Below are 9,073 nucleotides of genomic sequence, written 5' to 3'. Positions count from 1 at the left end.
GTCAAGCATCACTTCAGATTTCATTTATTAAACAACTATATATGAAAAAATTAATTAAAGGTTAGCTTATCTACAGGACAAAGTCAAACATGACAGTCCTCTGTCTCCAACTCAGGAGCCCTCCACAAAGTCCACTTTAATTGGGGTGCAGACTTAAAACACAGTTCCTCTTCTTCTTCATGACTGGCAGTGGATTGTTTTTTGTGGGTTTTTCAGGCTATGTAGCCATGTTCTCTTGCCAACATCTATGCTATTCAGGCTGGCTAATACTCTCAGGATGTTCCTGAGTAGTGCCAATACTCTCAGGATGTTCCTAAGTTGCTTCTCCCAAGGCCCAGGGAGAGAATGAGGGATCCATCATATTTTAAAATCTCACCAATGTCAAACAGTACAATTTGATATGCTAAGTTAAACAAATCATTTCATATTGCTAAAGCATAGCTTGGACTATAACTACCCCAAGTGTGGTTGCAAATACTGGGAGTTGTAATCCAAAATATGGTTCATGCTGACAAGAAAATTAGTTTGCATATATATTTTTTCCCCTCTCTGCAATAAAAACCCTGAATAAAAGTTTTTCTCCCCTCATGGCTTCAACATTTTTGAAATTGTCCACCTCTGTTTCCCATAAAATTCTAAGAACTGTTTCATGAAAGCCACTTCCCTCCATGGTTCTTGGAGTCTCCTATCTTTCTAGTTTGTGTGACCCCTGGAGGTGCAAAGAAAGTGTCTCCTGCCGTCACGAGTGTGGGATCTTCCAGACTGAAGTCAAGGTCCTTGGCATCCCCCATTTGCTCATCCATGAGTGTTGCCTCCAAGAAACAGTGGTCCCTGTTCCAGCACTTCTCAGCCTCACAGCAGCAATCCTCAGAGCAGAGCAGTTTTTGCTTCTGGCAGCCACACTTCTTGTTTCTACCAGTGGCCTTTGCAGGTGCACCCTAAAACTGTCTTCTTGATTCTCTTGGCAATTTTGGCTGGGATCCACTTGGTGTCTTGTGCTTTTTCTACTGCTTCTTCAGATTCAGCCAGTAAGTCTTCCACAGCCATCGTGCATTTAGGCCTTTCAATAGTTTGCTGGCACGGCTTCGGCTGTTTGACAGCTTCAAGTTCTTCACAGAGCTCTTGGTTCTTCTCAAAGACTTCTGAAAATCAACAGATACCTTTAAAATTAAATTACTGCTGGAGGTTATGGATATATTTTGAATCTTATAGAATAGTTTTATATGCATTAGCAGCAAAGAAATAAAGAGCTAATTTTCTGAACTGGAATAATGTTAACTGCCAAGGGGATTTTTTAATTTTAATGAATACAGGATTGTTGTCTTTTTACTGTTGGTTATTTGTGTTTCTCTATTTTTTGTGCTACTTTAATTGGATTAATTGCTTGTTTTTTATGTATACTGTTGTGACAAATATACGGTAAAGGCTGTTGGCAGCAAACAATGAAAACTGGTTGACTCATAGTTTGAATCACTGTATGACAACTTGATATGTTCCAGTTTACTCCTGACTTTTGATTCTGCTGGAAATACAGCTGCACTATGTCTCACATTTCCCTGTTGTAGTTTTCTTGTTATTCCTGTACATAAGCTATTTGTAGGGTTTTCTTTTAAAATAAATTGTGAGTTACACTGGTGCAAGACAGGATACACCAGTGCTACATGTAACTTAGTAAGAGAATTGCCTTGGCTACCTTGTCACTTTGTTCCTTCAAATATAAGTAACTGGGAATAAGTGGCTTAAAACAAAGAGGTGAAAAGGAAATATTTCATAATTGCTATTGTGGTTGTCTTTAGTGGGCCAGGTTTAATATATTTATATATCTATCCCAGGGGAAAAATTATTTCAATTCTTGGACTAATTTATAGGCCTGAGACATTTTAATAAATGCACCTGTCACTTTTGCAGGATGGATGGCTTGTTTGGACCCATTCCATGTACTGCTGCTCTGATGAAGGCTTGCTGCTCTTTCAATGTGCAAACCCAATCACCTGAGCATTAAATTTTAATCAGTACCAAATTATGTTTTTGTTCATAGGGCCCACTCAATGTATTCTGTATGAGAAGAGAAGGCAGCGGCAGGAGAGAGGGAGGAGGAGGGTCATAGGAATCAGTGGAACTGATGTGAAATCGAGGTTTTCCCTGGTTACAGAAAATTAAGACTTGATTAAATAGGTAAGAAAGATTTCCATGTCATTCTCATTTGGCATGGTTTATTTGACCCCCCCCCCCAACACACACACATTTCTTTGCTACATCTCAGTGTACGTACATGTGTATGTGTATCTCCAATGATGCTATTCTACAGATTCCTAATGATGCCTGAATAACTTACTGAGAGACTAATCCTTTACATTTTAAAAAAGTTAATCGCATGAAGCAAGTAATGGGATACTATTTTTTCACACTCCTCATAGATTGAAGAGCAGGAACAAATCTCATGAAAACAATGAACAAATGAGGGTTCAGGCAGTTTTATGTAAGTAGTGTGCATCTATAAAATAACAGTATACATAAAATAATAAAACAGCATTTAACATTTTAAAAGTATACAGCCCAGAAAAAAAGTTAAGCAGACAGATGAGCAAACATGGCCAATAGTACATTTTGCATTTCATTTTCCTTTTGTCTCACTGTTTGCACCCAAAACATGAACGTTGTGTATTTATACCTGAAATTATGGGTAGCACTTCATATACTGGATGAAACATTCTATAATTTGTTGTGCTATACTGAATCTCTTAGGGCTCATCTACACAAAACCAAATTATATTCTTGCAGACAAGCTAGTGACCTGTGTGCTAGACAGTGTTACAGTGAGGTGGATTTGTAATTGGCTGACAGACCAAACACAGAGAGTATTCACAAATGGTTTATCTTCATCATGGACATAAGTTACTTGTGGGGTGCCTCAGGGTTCTATGCTAGGCTGGTGTTATGGAGGACATACTCATGCAATTTGCAGATGCCACCAAATTAGGAAAAGTAACCTCAGAAGACAGGCTTATAACTCAAAATGACCTGGACAGATTGGAGAACTAGGCCAAAATTAATGAAATTAATTTGAACAGAGATAAATGTAAATTACTACACCTAGGCAGGAAAGATAAAATGCACAACTGTCAGATGGGTGACACCTAGCTTGGAAGCAATACATATGGGGGGAAAATCTAGGAGACTTAAAAGGACCACAAGCTAAATATAAGTCAACTGTGTCATGCCAAAAATACCAATGCAATTCTGGGTTGCATCAATAGGAGTATAGTATCAAAATCAAGGGAAGTGGTAGTCCCACTCTGTTTTGAATTAGTCAGAACTCATCTGAAATAGTCTAGTTTTGGGCACTACAGTTCAGAATGATATCAACAAGCTGGAGTGACTTCAGAAAAGATCAACCAAGATTATCATAGGTTTGGGAACCAAGATTTATGAGGAGTGACTTAGGGAGTTGGGTATGCTTAGTTTGAAAAAGTGAAGCCTGAGATGTGACATGATAGCTATCTTTAAATATCTGAAGAAAATTGAGTCAGCTTTTTTCCTGCTACTCCAGAGATTAGAACATGAACCAATAGATTCAAATTACAAGAAAACAGATTCCATCTAAATGTTAGGATAAACTTTTTTGCAGTAAGAGCTGTTCAACAGTGGAAGAGACTGTCTCAGGATGGCGGACTCTCCATCTCTAGAGGCCTTTAAGCAAAGATTGGATGGACATTTTTTGTGAGTGTTACAGTTGTGTATTCCTGCATGGCAGGGGGTTGGACTTAATGATTCTTGTGGTCTTTTCTAACTAAGATTCTATGATTCTATAAATGCACAGTACACAATACACCTTTTTCCTATGACAGCCAACATCCTGTGCCAAATCTGAATTTAATCATGGTTCTTGGTGATTCTGAACAAATAGAAGTACGTGATCTATAGAAGTGGAAGTTTTTTCTCCTGCCTCCATTTGGATCAACTATTGTTAGCCAAGGAAGTTTTGTCAGAAAATATCCATGATATTTAGACATATTGCTTCCTATAAATCTGGTCACAACTACTGCAGAAAGCAATACATTCAAGCTAGGAAGAAATGGTTTATTATTATTATTGTTGTTATTATTATTATAAATGACCAACTGGAGAGGAGACTAGTATGCCTTCTGAAATGGATCTGATTGTATAATAAGTACACACTGAAAATTAATTAAACTTAACTGGTTTCTTTTAATGCAACAGGCTGATGTTCCCTTAATTATATAAAATACCTGGAGGCCAATGGTTTATTAAGAAGCCACTCAGAGCTAATTCTCAAAAATTGATTCTCAGACCTTCTGTTTTATTGTTTATCAATTACTTAAGGAAAGCAAGAATTATGGTTAAGTGAATATATTTATCTTTCCCTATGTAATGCTGGGATAAGGACATGGAGATGTGGGAACACATCTATTACAATGTTTAATAATAAAAGAAAGTTAACTAAATGTGATTTTGTGGTAGGAGTTGTGTGAGAAACAAAGGCATTAGTATAATGCAGGCCATAAAAATATAGGAAAGGAACCGCACCTCAAGGGCACAGTGGAAAAAAAGTACAACTCAGTGGTGGAGCATATTTTGTCATGCAAAAATTCAGGTTCAAATGCTGGCATATTCAGTCTGCTCTGGGAAAATCTGTCAGAAATACCAGTCCAGAGTGGGCAAATGTATGCTTTCTCTCCACGTTTATTTATTTATTTATTTATTTATTTATTTATTTATAATCTTTAGTTCTTTCCATCAAAATACATGAAGAAAATGCACCAAAGTGGGAAATATTTTGTCAAAAACAAAACAAACAAATCAGACCTCACCATGTGGAGTCTGTGGAGTGACCATGGAGGAAGTCTTTCACTTCATTGCTTGCAGAGAAGGAAGGGAAAGTCCAGCACAACACTGAGTATCAAGACATTGGGTTAAAGGAGTGGTACATGCCACTATCCAGGCTAGTGCTAGCCTCAGTTCCAGCTTTTCTGCCTTCTCTTTCCAGTAATTAGTTCAGGTTTTTGCCTCTTGCTTTGGGGTTGGGTAGGAGGTTTTCATTGGTATGGAATCACTGGAGGAATTTTTCATCTACTTCACACTGGGACATGTAGGGAATGGTTACCAAATGGCATGGTGGGGGACTTAAATAGTTGGGTATGCTAACATAATAATGTAGGACAGCAAGTAATAGGATGATAAACACAGCAAAGAATCAGAAGGGCAAAAATAATTTCTCTTACCTCCCTTTCATGTTTAGAGGACCATTGTTGGAGATGGAGGCTGATCTTGGCAAGAATTTCTTGGGCGTTCATATGTCTTCCTACTTGATTCTTGCTGTTAAAATTAAATAATTTCCAAAGATTTTACACACTGGATGAGCTTCTGTACATTTTTATTTTTTAGTTATTATTTATTACATTGTAAGACTTTTTGGTAAAACAATTATATTTGTGCAAAAAAAAAAAACCCACTCTCCCTGGAAACAATATTTTTGTGCAATAATTGTTTCTTCCACTAAAATGTTTTAAGTTTATTTCCTGAAATATATAAATAAGTCAACAAATTCTGAAAAGTTCTTATCAAAATGTGAACCAAACACCATTTTCATCGATCTACTGTCCATCAGTGTAGACGATAGACTAAAGATTTTACTCATATGGGGCCAAAGCCTCCAAATGTAACAGACCACAATATGAGTAGTAGACAGAAAAAAAAAGTTAGCAAGCAGTCACTTTCTCCTGGGCAAGAAGAAAGCCTTCATAAACCAAAGTTTGCTTGGTAATATGTCTGTATTCATGAGCAAGGGACAGTGTACTGTTGAAATGTTTGACTACATGAACTAAAAGATTTTCCTCATTTGGCGTCAGAAGGCCAAGGCTTCCAGACCTACTAGTAGTAGTAGAAGGTAAGAAAAATTAGCAATCACCTTCATCTAGTTGATGGCAGCAGCATCTGCACTGCAGAAATAATCTGGTTTGAACTGCCATGGCTTAATGCTATGGAATCCTGCAAGTTGTAGTTTTGTGAGACATTTAGCCTTCTCTGACAGAATTCTGGTTGCCCCCAACAAGCTATAATCCCCAGAATTCCATAGCATTCACCCATGGCAGTGAAAAATGGTGTCAAACAGGATTATTTCTGTGGTGCAGGTGCAGATCAGCTGTCCTGGGCAAGAAGGAAGCTTTCATAAACCAAGATTTGCTTGGTAATATGTTTGGATTCATGAACATGGCAAGCAAATCAAGCAGAAAGCAGACATAGCTGGCAACATGCTTATTAAAAAACTGAGGAAGTGGGAAGCTAAGAAAGAAGGGGCTCTGTGGCTATGTGTAGTCAGGGAGAGAACAGCAGAAGCTCCACAGAAAAGGAACAATTGAATTATGTTTCTACAGCAGGGTCTAGTCATGACATTCATTTCGTGACATCCTGCTTATCAATCTCTTCTAATGACATTGTTGGGGTGACATTGAGAACAAGCTCCATGTGAGCCATTTTCTTCCCTCTCTCTGAGGCCAAAAGGCTCCTCAAGTTTTGCTCCCTCTTTCCTCCTTGCAAAAAGAAAAGATGAAAACTGCATTCAGATGTGACAGTGGGGAAGGAAACTGATCACACCATCCATCTACTACACCGAACAAAGTGAGACAAGATCAGTACATTAAGTACAAGAGCAATACACATTTATCATGCTCTGAAATAGTTTCCCAACTGTATCATCAGCAGAAGCCTTTTTTTCTGAGGGGGAGGGTGTCACACAAGAGGAATTGACCGTCTGTGTCATTACGTGAAGCAGACTCAATCATTTTATTAGCAATAGAGCCTCTCTAAGCCCCAGTACATTCAGGTTTATCAATATAATAACTGCAGCCCAATTTGTTGTCCATATGTATACGTAGCTGTTAAAAAATAATTGAAAAATATGGATGTGCATAGGTTTCAATTCTCCTCAGTAGTTATTTATCCAATGTGTGTTACTGTGCGGCTATGGAGCTTGTTTTCAATGTCATTGCAAAAGCAAGCATCATTAAAGGATGCTGTAAAAAAATAGTATCATAAAAATGAATGCAATGGCTTGAACATACTTCAGAAATAGAATTCCATTTATTGAAAAAGAGAAATATCCTGAAGGGTTAAAGATGAAACTGAGTCACTTAGAAATGAATCTGTATCTACACACACACTTTCTCCACTGTACCATGCCACTGTAAATACTAATACCAGAATAGCTCAAATTAGAAAACATTATGCCTCTGTATATAAGTGTTGACGGCCTTCTTCTTCAATTTATCATCTGTTAAAGACATGGGAACAATAGTGACTTTCATATTGTGTGTGTGTTTGAAGGGGGGGAGGTTAATACAGTATACAGTGGATCCTTTGTTCAGGTGGCCTGGGATGCATGGACTTGACCACCCACAGATCAGCCCACCCTATATTATTCAGTGGTTATATGTGAGACATGACTGCCTACATTACAGTTAGGTATCCATGGATTTTTTATTCATGGATCCACGGTTAAAGCATCCATAGTCTGAAAATACTTAAATATGTATATAAATTCCAAAAAGCAAGCCATTTTTGCCATTTTATAAAAGGGACACCATTTTACTATGCCATTGTATGTAACGAGACTTGAACATCCATGGATTTTGGTATCCATGGGGGGGAGGGGTCCTGGAACCAATTGCCAGTGGATACCAAGGGCCCACTGTACTTGCCATCTGTGGGGGCAGAGAAAAGGAAACAAACCCCCATGGATGGGAGGGGTCCATTGTATAACTGAATCAAGTGTGTTGTGGCAGAAAATTGCTGAACTGTTAAAATTACTGGATGATTTTGTCTACTCTCTCACATCCAGACTTACCTCACAGGATTGCTGTGAGGATAAAATTGGGAAGAAGGTAGCCATATATGCTATCTTCAGCTCATTGGAGAAAAGGAATGCAACAAATTAATAAGTTATTAAAAAAACAAGTGTCTTAAATAAGTGTCTTAAATTCTTCTGACCATATCTTCTGCACTTTGATCATTTTGACATGTTCCTATAGTTCTGATCTGAAATCATATGTTGTGACATTACACTGCTGGTGCAACAGAATGCCTTAAGACCTGAAAGGTGCATGTTTTAGAAACCTAAATACTATAATGGATTACAGGAAAGTGAACATTTGTTTTTATTAGACTACTGTAATACCTTAATAGGGACGTTCTCTTGGAAAAAGTTCAGAAGTAACAACCAGTGCAAATTGTAGTGTGTAGATTATTGTCAGGTTTGTGTTTTGGAGACCATATAACACCAATTTTACAGGAAAGTTTTTTACAAGAGATTCACTGTCTTCCAATTTGCATCCAAGCTCAATTCAAGGTGTTGGTTTTGATCTATAAAGCCCCCAATAGCTTCAGGCCAGCTTCCTTGAAAAAAAAAATTCTGGTATTGGCAGTTTTAAGGAGGAGTATTTAGAATTCTCAGGTAGAGAAGTTCTCTGCCTGAGAATTCTAAATACCCCTCCTTAAAACTGCAAATCCCAGAATGCAACAGGAGGCAGCTAGAGGAGTCAAAGTGGAATAGTAGCACTTTAAGAGTATAGTGTGATAAACATCACAGTTTTCTCCTTTCCATGTTTCCTCCCCTACCTGTTGACTGGGAACATTGACAATTGATTTGTGGTGGTATCTTAAATAGGTGATTGCTTGTCAGATAGTGGGAGGAGAAAATAGAAATTCAATGAATACCTATGGCACCCATTTGGTGAAAAAGAACTAGCCTTTCAGTTTGTAAAACACAAGGGTTGTGTAGGAGGTTGCCCTTGGGGTTGGCCTGAGGGTTTATCCCTCATTTTAAGTCATAAGTTTTGGGGGCTGGATTCTCGGCTTGACCTTCCAATAACAGGCCTGCTGAGGAGCAACCCAGCATTTGGATTCTTCCTGGGACTCAGGTGTTTTGTCCAGGGGAAGCTGGGGAAGACATCTGGGAAAGATAAGCTGCTCAAGCTGCTCTCACACTAGGTAGCCTTCCCTCTCTTGCTTTGCACATCTCAAAGAGTCATACTTAAATAGGTTGATAGTTCACATA

The 9,073-nt window shown here is 38.1% G+C and overlaps 1 long non-coding RNA gene across 1 annotated transcript; it reads right to left on the bottom strand.

Annotated features, from left to right (window-relative positions):
- Positions 1-816: 816 nt before the first annotated feature.
- On the bottom strand, positions 817-8,384 carry LOC149314600 (uncharacterized). Its single transcript, XR_016281128.1, has 3 exons — positions 8,195-8,384; positions 5,244-5,337; positions 817-1,142 (listed from the first exon to the last, which is right to left on the bottom strand). It is a non-coding gene; the product is annotated as an uncharacterized LOC149314600 (long non-coding RNA).
- Between the last annotated feature and the right edge of the window lie 689 nt (positions 8,385-9,073).

This window comes from Sceloporus occidentalis, unplaced genomic scaffold, assembly GCF_023333645.1.
Source record: "Sceloporus occidentalis isolate IW3139 unplaced genomic scaffold, rSceOcc1.0.p SCAF_4, whole genome shotgun sequence".
NCBI classification, from domain to species: domain Eukaryota; kingdom Metazoa; phylum Chordata; class Lepidosauria; order Squamata; family Phrynosomatidae; genus Sceloporus; species Sceloporus occidentalis.
This window is presented reverse-complemented; position numbering and strand designations above follow the sequence as displayed.